Consider the following 12,519-nt stretch of genomic DNA (forward strand, 5'->3'; position numbering starts at 1 on the left):
ATTAAAAATAAACCCTGATTAACCCACTGTCTATGATAGGTGGGGTCGAGGTGTCAGGTTTGACCCGAGTCAGCTGGGTTGACTACTAATGTCATGATGACATCATGCTGATGCAATAAATGTATTTTTTTAATTAAATAAATCTGTTAATTTAAATTTATGAAAAATTATATAAAATAATTTATAACCCAGATGGAATTATTTTATATATGAAAGTTGATTAGAAAAATCCAACGAATCCGAATACGTTATCCGTTCATCTCTCACATGCCTCTAACATGACGAACATGGAACTTTCCCCTACGATTCATTTGTCTGATAAATGCCTCAGACCCTGGAAATATCGTCACTTGTTCTCCCAATTCGTGTGCAACGTGTAGTAATGTGTTAGTGTGACAGCCCGATGCCGACGTTCCAGAAGATTCCCCTTTTCTTTCTGTTTTCGTCGTGTGTCTATTTTCTTTTGTCGCATCATCATCGCATCATGCGCATCATCTGCATTGCATCGGCATCTCCGTTACTGCCAGTTTTCAAAACTTGCATCCGTTGTTAGTTGCCGGTTCTCGTCGTTGTCCGTTCTGAGCTCGACCCCACACGCACGCGCCCGCGGCATCGTCAAAACCCTGTTTTAAAAGTGTGTTGAAAACTTTCTCCGATTGGGGTGAGATTTGACATGCGGTGTTGTTTTAATATAGCTAGGCCGCCTGTCGAATTTCGTCGCGATCGGAGTTCGTCTGGTACCCGAACGGTCGACCGTAGCGGCACCGTATTCGGTCTATCGTCGGACGTTTGTCGGTGTTTTAAAATACGTTGCCGCGTTGCCCGTTTTCCCTCTTGTCTCCAGTTATCTACACTACACGGCCACTCACCCGTTCCCGCATGCGGAATCGTCCGATTCCGACCGCACGGTTGGATCCGAAACGCAATTTCGGTTAACCTAGCCCCCCATTTGTCTATATATACCCCCTCCTATTTTTGAGGCAGCCAACCCCCTCTCTCCTCGAAATCCGTGCGAAACCCTAGCCTCTCCCACTCTCTCTCTCCTCCCTCCCTCCTCTGCGCAGCCGCCGGCCCGCCCCAGCCCGGATTGGGCCCTATCGGGCCCTTCTGGCGAGCGCTACCGCCTGCCCGACCTACAGAGCCCCTAGCGCCCCGGAGCCCTACGTGCCACATCCGGCAGCCGGTGCAGCCGCATCCCGTCGGAGCCTTGCTCGCCTCGCGCGCCGCCCCACTTGCAGACCTCGTGCGTCGCCCCGCGTGCTCGCATCCGCACTGCCCCGCCTACTCGCCTCCCTGACCGGAGCTATGCCGTCGGCGATCTCCTCCACCGGCCACCGGCTTGGGCTGGCACCGGCGGGAATGGGACCGGAGGCCCCGGATCCGCCCGGATCCGCCGCCTCCCGGCCGCCTCCGCGCCTTGGCCAGCCGCCCTCGCCTCCGGCCGCCGCCTCCATGGATGCTAGCAACCCATGCACAAGGAGCACGACCGCCAGCGCCCCCTCGCCCCAGCTGGGCCTCCTCCCGCGCGCCCCGCGTGGCCCAGCTCGCTCGCCTCTGCCAGGCCGAGGACCGGACCGGCCCAGCTCCTCCTCCTGGGCAAGGCCCGCAAGGTAAGAGCCCCTGCCTGAGCCTTTTCCCCTCGCCCATGGCGAGGGGAACTAAGTTGCGCCCGCTGTTAGGCCCATTTAGCTTAGGATTTTTCTGAGAATAAATTGTTTTCAGGAATTAGACGGATATTTAATCGACCGTATCTTTTAATCCGTAAGTCGGAATGAGGCGTATTGTATATGGCTTTCATGTAGTTCTGCGCGTAGAATCTGAATTTATAACTTGCATATTTATTTGACGTTGATTGACGTGTCGTATGCATAGATTAACGTGTTGTTCCAATAGGATAGACGCCCGTATTTATTTTTCGCGCATGTCCGGGTTGCCCGAATATCGTAGTAGAAATGCCCATGTTTTTGGAACCACTTTTCCATGTCTTGTAGAGTAGACGTTGGTATTTTTGCGTGTAGGGATTTGCCGCTAGTTTATATTCCGTGTATAGGTAATTATCTCGCATTTACGTGTGGCAATATTTTTGTGTAGCAACCCCACATGTTTTATATGTTTTCGGGGTAGAAAAATCCATGGGATTTTTCTGTGCATTTAGTTTTAGCTTTTGAGTAAGTTAGTTCGCGCGATATTTTGCCATGTTGCCCTCTTGTCTTTTTCGTAGGATTTATTCCGTGCTTCGTTTGATTAAGTTGTCAACTAGGGAGTTGTTCTTTGGTGTTTACTCTAGCCCCTGGTATTTTTGTTATAGACTTTATGTTTCTCTAGCATGCTATGAATTTTCATGCCATTTGGAGTCCTGTAGCTTGTGGTTTTGCTGCTGTCAATATGCCTTCAGATCGAAAACTGCACTTTCATGAAGTATAATTTTCACCAAGTCTGAAATAGTGTGTGAGAAGCCATTTTGTGACTTCTTTTCCTAGTGATCCATGATGCCATGCTAGTTGTTGTTAGTTGTTTATTGTAGTGCTTCTTGCCCTCTTTCATGTCATGCCTTGGTTGAGTAGATTGGAGATGTGTAGCTCGTAGTTGTGGGGTGTAGAAAATGCTATGTGGCTGATTTTGGCAGATTGTAGTGATTTCTTGTTTAGCTCGTAGCTTTCGAACCGTAGCTCCGATTTGATCGTGTCCTATATGAAACTTGCTTAGAATCTCGTGTAGTTTCATTTTCCCTTGCTGGTTGTATGTTTTGAAGTGCTCGTGACCGTCATTGCACACATATTGCATTCATGCCATCATATCTTGCAGTGCTTGTATCTTTTGAACCGTAGCTCCGTTGGAGATGATCTCTATGTGTAAATTGCTTGTAACGACGCGTAGAATCATGTGAACCTATTTGTTTTGCTGTTTAACAACCAATTAAATGTGTTAGTTCAGATCTGGACAGAATTGTAAATTAACATGTGAGGTCATTTCGGAGATGTTATATGTCATTTCCGACCTCATTTAAAATGCCTAGATAGGTAGTTTATTTGCGCTTGACCTCTTGCCTTGTTTAACCACATTTAATATAGCCATGTATCTACTCGGGATAGAACTAAATAATTAACGTGGAGTTTCGTCAATACGCAACTCGTTGCATATTGAACTTCACTTAATGTGTAGTGGCTGTTTGTGTGAATTGTCATGCCATGACTTCCATGTATTCAGCTGCTCATGCATCATATGTGTTGTGCATCGTGTGGTGTATATCGTGCGTTGATTTGTGTTTCCGGTTTGCTTCGTTTCGATAGAGTTCCGCAAGCGTGTCGGATTGTGAGGACCCGTTCAACTACGTCGGTTCATCTGCTTCACGGAGTCATTCTTCTTCCAAGCGGTATCTCAGGCAAGATGACCATTTCCCCAGATACCATTACTATCATTGCCATGCTAGTTTTACGTTTCTATCGTTATGTCTCGTTGCCTACCACATGTTAAATATCAGCCTCTCAACAATGCCATGAAACCTTCAACTGTTCAACCTAGCAAACCACTGATTGGCTATGTTGCTGCTTGCTTAACCACATGTTAGCGTTGCTAGTTGCAGGTGCAGTGGCTTCCATGTGATAACATGGGTTCCTTGTTATATCACCATATTAATGCTATTTAATTTAATGCACCTATATACTTGGTAAAAGGTGGAAGGCTCGGCCTTTCTAGCCTGGTGTTTTGTTCCACCTTTGCCCCCTTAGTTTCAGCTACTGGTGTTATGTTCCATAATTGAGTGCTCCTAACACGATCGGGGCTGTTATGGGGATCCCCTTGATAATTCGTTTTAGATTAAAGCTGGTCTTGCAAGGCCCAACATTGGTTCTACATTTTCCCAACATAATAATTTGATAATACTGAAATGCATAGGGAGTTAGCGCTACCCGAGGAGTAATTCTACATAATACAGGAGGGGCTAGTGCTGATGGTGTTGGTCCCAAACGGTCTGCCTACGGGGCCACCGCGAGGAAACTCGAGGTTTGGCACTCGTAGCTAGTTCCATCTGTCGTGTCCTGAGAACGAGATACGTGGCTCCTATCGGGATCGTCGACACGTCGGGCGGCCTTGCTGGATTAGTTTTACCTTTGATGAGATATCTTGTGCATCCGGATTCCGGTGATGCTTTGGATAATCTCAGAGTTGAGGTTTTCCACTAAGGAATCCGACGAGATCGTGAATGTCGTGATCAAGGATTTTTATGCGGCTTGTGGTAATTTGTGATGGACTAGTTGGAGCACCCCTGCAGGGTTAAATCTTCTTGGAAGGCCGTGCCCGCGGTTATGTGGCAACGTGGAAACTTTGTTTAACACTGGTTCTAGATAACTTGAAGTTAACTTAATTAAAATATGCCAATTGTGTGCGTAACCGTGACTTTCTCTTTCGTGAGTTCCTTCTCCGATTGAGGACATGGTGGGGTTATGTCTGACGTAGGTAGGTGTTCAGGATCATTTATTTGATCAACTGTAGTTCACGTCCACTATGCGTAGATCTTCCCCCTCTTATTTCTTGTACTCGTAAGTTTAGCCACCAAATATATGCTTAGTCGCTGCTGCAAGCTCACCACTTAACCATACCTCACCCATTAAGCTTTGCTAGTCTTTATACCTTTGGAAATGAGATTGCTGAGTCCCCTGTGGCTCATAGATTACTACAACACCAGTTGCAGGTACATGTAAAGGTTACTTGACGCGAGTGTGTTGATTGTTCATTTGGAGTTGCTTCTTCTTCTTCATCATCGATCTAGGATGGGTTCCAGGCCGGCAGCCTGGGATAGCCAGGATGGACGTCGTTCTTCTTTTCTCGTTTGTTTTCGTCCATAGACCGACCCTGCTCTTATTCATAATGATTATGTATTGTACTGTTGTGACTCTGATGTAGCTTGTGGCGAGTGTAAGCCAATTATATATATATATATATATATATATATATATATATATATCTTCTTTTCAGTACATGTACTTGTAACAATGTCCATTCTTGCGACACGACGAGATGCGCCTCTATCCCCGACGAGGCCCTCGTGCCAAATTAAGGATAGGGTCGCATCTTGGGCGTAACAGTTAGATCACCCTAGCATTGTATATTGCCATGACATGCATCATGATGCATCTATTTGCTTTATATTTATTGTTTCTCCCCCTTTTTTCTCCTGTAGACCCCGAGACCGACGTTGCTGCCGTGTAGGACTACGCCCCTAACGACCAGCCTTTTGCAGCAGAGTAACAATCCAAGCAACCCCCCCCCCTTGATCATTCCGATATCGCCCAATTCTTTCTCCCTCATGCTTGCATTAGAATTTTGCTACTATATTTGATTGATCATATTTTGACGCATAGCCTGATTTTGTATCATGCTATTGATACCTGCTTGCTTATCCTATATGTTCAGTATAGGTTGGTTAGTGAACCATGAGTGTCCCCACACTTTGTCCCTCTTTCCCCCGTTTCATCATTGATGACTCGATCCCCCTGATCAACGTCATGAGCCCGACACATCACATCACATCCCCTTAGTTGTACGACTCTGCTGAGTTACTATCGAGTGTCATGGGTGATACGTCATAAATCATTCGTGATGTTGAGTGTAGCGTAGCTAGTCGGTCATGGACTTCAAGGGTGATTTCTCCTTCGCCACTCCCGATAACGACTCTGTCGTGCAACTCCTCAAGCGTGACCCTAGAGGGTGATTCCTCCCAGGTTACCTTGACGGTTACATTAAGTGAAATCCATCGAGGGTGATTCCTCAGATTCCCCTTGATGACAAGGACATGGTTTTACTTTTAAGTATTGTCCCTTTACTATTGTGGTGGGACTGAAGGGACAGGCGGTACCACCCTGGTTGAGGTGGACTTGAGTTCCCTACAATCTCTTGTGAGTCGGGTCGGCCCTAAGGGGTACCCATGAAATAATTACGAGTCATGGTTGGGCAGGCGGACTATCCAAGAGAGGGATGGACCTGGCCCTTGACACAAGTCCTCGAGACGGGGCGACAGAATCGACAAGATCATTGATCGTAACCGAAGTTAACAAAACACTAATGGGTTTGGATATGTGATCTGAGTAGGCCTCTGGCCTTTTTCACACTAACCACTACGCGAGAATTAGTATGGGACTCTTCGTCTTACATTTGGCCGAAAGTTCTTCAGATGCTACAATGAGCGGCACGCACCCAGGTGGCCCGCGTAAGCACCGTCTTTGTATTAAGAGGTGTGAGGACTCACACTAGTCGTCCTCGTAACGCGCACGAGTGCGAAGGGTGATGATCCCAAGACCGTTGAGTACTTAGGAGTAGACCGGCGTGTTGGCCTCTATGTTGAGCCTAGGTAGGACTACGTTGTGTCGATCAGCCGAGGTGGGGCATGACCCAGGAAAGTGTGCTTGGGTGGAGTTGATCGAGCGTGTTGGCTAAGTTGGTGCACCCGTGCAGGGAAGTAGATCTATTCGAATAGTCGTGTCCACGATAACGGGCGCTCAGGGTTGTATCATGATCTTCTATAATTAGAATTGTATACTCGTGATATGAAATTGAAATGTTGGCTCCGGAATTGCTTCCTCGTAGGGAGTCGAGGAAGAATATCTCGGCCTTGTTACAACATGTTTGTATATGTTACTAATATGAACTCTTCTAATGCTACAAGACACTGAAGATGCTAGTCTTCGATAGGACTAGGTCTTTCCTCTCTATTTTGGCATTTATGCAGTTCGATCCAAAGATATAGCCCCATTCCTTTGAAACCAATGTATATTTATCATAGTTCTGATGTAAGTCTTGCGAGTACTTTGGTTGAGTACTCACTGCTGCTTTGCTCCCCTTTTTCGATACGATTGCAACGAAGAGATGACGGAGCCCAGGAGATAGTTGATCCCACTTACGACTACTACTACCCCGATGGAGCCTACTACTACGTGGAGTCCGCTGACGACCGGGAGTAGTTAGGAGGCTCCCAGGCACGAGGCCTTGCCTTTTTTATCTATGTATCTTTTGTGCTAGCCTTCTTAAGGCAAAACTTGTTTTCTATGTGTGTACTCAAATAATGTTGCTTCTGCTGACTCATATGTACTTGAGCTTATGTATTCGAGCCCTCGAGGCCCCTTGTTGTAATATGAAGCTTGAATTATTTTATTTGTATCTAGAGTTGTGTTGTGATATCTTCCTATGAGTCCCTAATCTTGATCGTACGCATTTGCGTGTATGATTAGCATACGATTAAGTTGGGGGTGTCACATTAAAGCACTATCCAAGTTGTTCCATGCTATTATATTATCATTCTTGGATGCTTTATATGGTGTTTTATATCATTTTTAGGAACTAACCTATTAACCCACTGCCTAGTGCGAGTTGTTGTTTTGTTCAAGTTTTTGTCTTTTCATGAACCAGTAGCAAACGGAGTCTAGATGCTATGAAACTTTTTGACAATTTTTATGGACAAAAGAGGACGTGGAAGCTTCGGAATGAGGCCAGAAGTTGCACGAGGAGGTGACAAGGCAACAGGGCGTGCCTAGGGGTAGGCGCGCCCTGTTACCTTATGGGCCCCTTGTGTCTCCATCTGAACTAATTCCACCCCTATAAATTCTGAAATATTGAGAAAACATCAAAGAGCCACCTGAAAAACTTTTGCTCCCACCACAAGTCTCTGTTATGATGGGAGGCTATCTGGAGACCTTTTTCGGTGCCCTGCCAGAGGGGGACTCAATCACGGAGGCCATGTACATCAACCTTGCTGCCTCCATGATGTCACGTGATTAGTCTACCACACACCTACGGGTCCATATCTAGTACCTAGATGGCTTCTTATCTCTCTTTGATGTTCAATACAAAGTTGTCTGTGATTCCCGTGGCAATCTATTCGTTGTAATGTTCTTTGCGGTGTGTTTGTTGGGATTCGATAAATTGTAGGTTTATAATCATATTATTCATGAATATTAATTAATTCTTCTTCTAATTCTTTTATGCATGATTATTATAGCTTTGTATTTATCTCCGGCCTATCGGTTTGGTTTGGCTAACTAGATTGATTTATCTCCAGTGGGAGTGGTGCGTTGTGATGGGTTTAATCTTGCGTTGCTCAATCCTAGTGACAGAAAGGGGCATGACATACATTTGTATTGCTTCCATTAGGGATAAAACAATGGGGTTTATTCATATTGCCTGAGCTTACTTTGTCTACATCGTGTCATCTTGCCCCAAGCATTACTCTATTTCATACTTAATACTCTACATGCATGCTGGATAGCGGTGGATGAGTGGAGTAATAGTAGTACATGTCGGCAGGAGTCGGTCTACTTGCTTATGGACATGATGCCTATATACATTATCATTACCTTGAATAAGATGTTATAACTATGCGCTATTCTATCAATTGTCGTGTAGTAATTTGTCTACCCACCATATGCTATCTTCAAGAGAGAAGCCTCTAGCGAAAACTATGGACCCCGGGTCTGCTCAAATTATATTAGAAAAACCACAAAAATATTGCTGCCATTTATTTTTTGTTATTTAAAATTATATTTCTTTTTGTATTATCTATCTATCACTATTTAATCCTTGCAAGTGACGAGTTCAAGGGGCTTGATAACCCTCTTGCCCGCGTTGGGTGCAAAGTGTTTGGTTCTGTGTGTGCATGTGTTGACGATGATGGTTTGCTTAATACTCCTATTGGTTCGATAACCTTGGTACCCATTGAGGGAAATACTTATCTCTAGTGTGTTGCATCTCCTCTCCTCTTCCAGGAAAATCCCAATGCAGTTTACAAGTAGCAATATCCATCGCTGATCCAATGCATATGCTTTTCTCTTATTTATCTTTGCTAAATTACTACTGTTGTTGTTGTTACAATCATCACAAACTTCTAATGTTACTATTCTTGTTACTATTGCTACTGTTACTGAAACTATCAAGACTATCAAACTACTATGCTACTAAACATTTTGTTTTATAGATATCATTCCCATGTGTGGTTGAATTGATAACTCAACTGCTAAGACTCATAAATATTCTTTGGATCCCCTTGTGTCGAATGAACAAATTTTGGTGAAATACTACCCTTGAAGACTATCGTGATCCCCTATACTTGTTGGTTATGAGTGACTCAACATTGTTCGAAACAATTACAAGCTGATAGGTGACTTCTACAATGGTAACATGGAATTTAAGTTGTGACATACATTATCAGTATGACAAGTTGGTACGTGGCGAGTTCGATAATGATGTTGATGAATACGAGAAAGGAAAGTTATGGAACTATGTTATTTTTTGATGAGGTATCAACTAGATAGAATATTAATACCTTGTACTACAGATTCTTATTACCAATGCAAGTAAACATATATATTATTTATTATCTTTAGAACATGATAGGTTAAAAAATGAGTCGACTATCATTCGAGAAAACGACAAGAACGCAACCAATCTAGAGAAGCACATAGGATTATAGTGTGTGTTCCCACAATTCATCACCTATTTTTTCTAGGATTAACAATATTTACTTAGTTTATATTAATTTTGAACAAGACAAAATGATCAATTAAGTGGGTTCGTGGAGCTAAATTTAAAAGTTTGTAGTTACTCAACTAGACATGAAAAACATATGATTGTCATCTTATGGAGAGAAATGCCTTAGTCTTCATATATTAATACATAAGTTCAAAACTTACTCTATTATGCAGTAATTCTGATTGGAAATAAAATTAATCATAATGCATGCTGCTAACTAATTCTTCAAAGAGTAGAACAGATGGGTACATATAAAAAAAGTTGGGTGCAAAGCATGGATGTATGCAGTGTAGGTTCAAACCTTAACTTGTGGTCATCAACTTTAGTTTGGAACTAAGACTTCTCAATTATTTTCTTAAGGCCAAATTTACGCTATGGTTAAACATGTGTTGCTGGTACTTTGATATTTTTGCATAGAAGTATTACATTTACTCTTTTCATGACCAAGTGTGTTGGATGGTCTACACTTGAACTTAAATTTAATTAATCCAACATTATTCATTCCTAAAGGCAAATTTTCTTCAAATCTTGTTTTTTGGCTGCTCTTGCTTGTGCCTGTTAAAGATCCTTTTCTCAATCATGTTCATTCAGTATCATCTTGATATATTCTCTAGCTTGACCTCCAAGTTAAACATGGTCATTTTGATTTAACTAGAGTGAATGGGAGAAGGTTTGCTTTTGTTACTTAGTACCTGTTCGGATATCCTCCTACTCCATGAAAATAGAAGATTTGCGGAGCACCCGTTCCCCCGCTCCATGTATTTTAACATCAGCTCCGCCAGCTCCAGGAGATGAGTTGCGGAGCGGAGGAAAGCCGAACAGGGCCTTAGTTTCATTTTGATTTAACTAAAGTATTTGCAGCTTAGCAGAACACACTGACGTTTATCAAGATGAGTTTCAAACATTATTTTCTCTTGATGAGAACATTTATTATTATTTTTTGTGTAGCAAGGAACATTTATTTATAGAAAAATCATATATCAACGCACATGCAACCTCGAGCCCGATACGGGTGGGTTGCGGCATCATCCACGATGGCTCATCAGGATCTCACCCAAGTTGAAAATTATGTGGCTTGTCGGTGTTGGAAATATGCCCTAGAGGCAATAATAAAATGGTTATTATCATATTTCCTTGTTCATTATAATCGTCTATTGTTCATGCTATAATTGTATTAACAGGAAACAGTAATACATGTGTGAATAAATAGATCACAATGTGTCCCTAGCAAGCCTCTAGTTGGCTAGCTCGTTAGTCAATAGATGATCATGGTTTCCTAGTCATGGGAATTAGATGTCATTGATAACGGGATCACATTATTGGGATAATGATGTGATGGACAAGACCCAATCCTAAGCATAGCACTAGATCGTATTGTTCGTATGCTAAAGCTTTTATAATGTCAAGTGTCTTTTCCTTCGACCGTGAGATTGTGCAACTCCCAGATACCGTAGGAGTGCTTTGGGTGTATCAAACGTCACAACGTAACTGGGTGACTATAAAGGTGCACTACGGGTACCTCCGAAAGTGTCTGTTGGGTTGGTACGAATCGAGATCGGGATTTGTCACTCTGCGTGACGAAGAGGTATCTCTGGGCCCACTCGGTAGAACATCATCATGAGCTCAATATGACTAAGGAGTTAGTCACACGATGACGTGCTACGGAATGAGTAAAGAGACTTACCGGTAACGAGATTGAACAAGGTATAGGTATACCGACGATCGAATCTCGGGCAAGTTCTATACCGACACACAAAGGGAATTGTATACGGGATTGATTGAATCCTTGACATCGTGGTTCATCCGATGAGATCATCGTGGAGCAAGTGGGAGCCATCATGGTTATCCAGACCCCGCTGATGGTTATTGGCCGGAGACGTGTCTCGGTCATGTCTACCTGTCTCCCGAACCCGTAGGGTCTACACACTTAAGGTTCGATGACGCTAGGTTTATAGGGAATTGTTATACGAGGTTATCGAAAGTTGTTCGGAGTCCCGGATGAGATCCCGAACGTCACGAGGAGCTCCAAAATGGTCCTGAGGTAAAGATTGATATATAGGATGGATGGTTTTGGACACCGGAAATGTTTCGGGCGTCACCGGTAATGTACCGGGACCACCGGGACCACCGGAAATGGTCCCGGGGGTCCATCGGGAGGGCCCACCAGTCCCAAGAGGTAGCATGGGACAAAAGAGGGAGGGCAACCAGCCGAAAGTGTGCTGGTGCGCCTCCCAGAAGGAGGCCCAAGGCGCTGGAGGTGGAGAGGGGGAAAACCCTAGGCGCTGGTGGGCCTAAGGCCCACCTAGGGGTGCGCCACCCCCTCCCCTGCCCTGACCGCCGCACCTCCCATCTGGGGGGCTGCCGCACCACATAGGGTGGGAACCCTAGGGGTGGCACCCCCCTCCCCTCCTCCTATATATATTGGGGGTTTCGGGGCTGTTTGACACACAGTTTTTCATCTCCCTCGGTGCAGCCTTGCTCTTCTTCCTCCTCTCTGCCGGTGCTTGGCGAAGCCCTGCCGGGAGACCTCGTCTCTCCATCGACACCACGCTGTCGTGCTACCGGAGATCTTCCCCAACCTCTCCCTCCTCCTTGCTGGATCAAGGTGCGGGAGACGTCACCGGGCTGCACGTGTGTTGAACGCGGAGGTGCCGTAGTTCGGCACTAGATCAGAATCACACCGCGATCTGAATCGGTGCGAGTACGACTCCATCAACCGCATTCTAGTAATGCTTCCGCTTAGCGATCTTCAAAGGTATGAAGATGCACTCACCCCTCTCTCATTGCTGGTCTCTCCATAGGAAGATTTGAATATGCGTAGGATTTTTTTTGAATTTATGCTACGTTACCCTAGAGTGGTATCAGAGCCAGGTTTTCTATGCGTAGATTCTATGCACGAGTAGAACACAAAATGTTGTGGGCGATGATTTGTCAATTGCTTGCCGCTACTAGTCTTATTCTTTTCCGGCGGTATTGTGGGATCAAGCGGCCCTGACCGACCTT

The sequence above is a fragment of the Hordeum vulgare genome, chromosome 5H (assembly GCF_904849725.1).
Source record: "Hordeum vulgare subsp. vulgare chromosome 5H, MorexV3_pseudomolecules_assembly, whole genome shotgun sequence".
In the NCBI taxonomy this organism is placed as follows: domain Eukaryota; kingdom Viridiplantae; phylum Streptophyta; class Magnoliopsida; order Poales; family Poaceae; genus Hordeum; species Hordeum vulgare.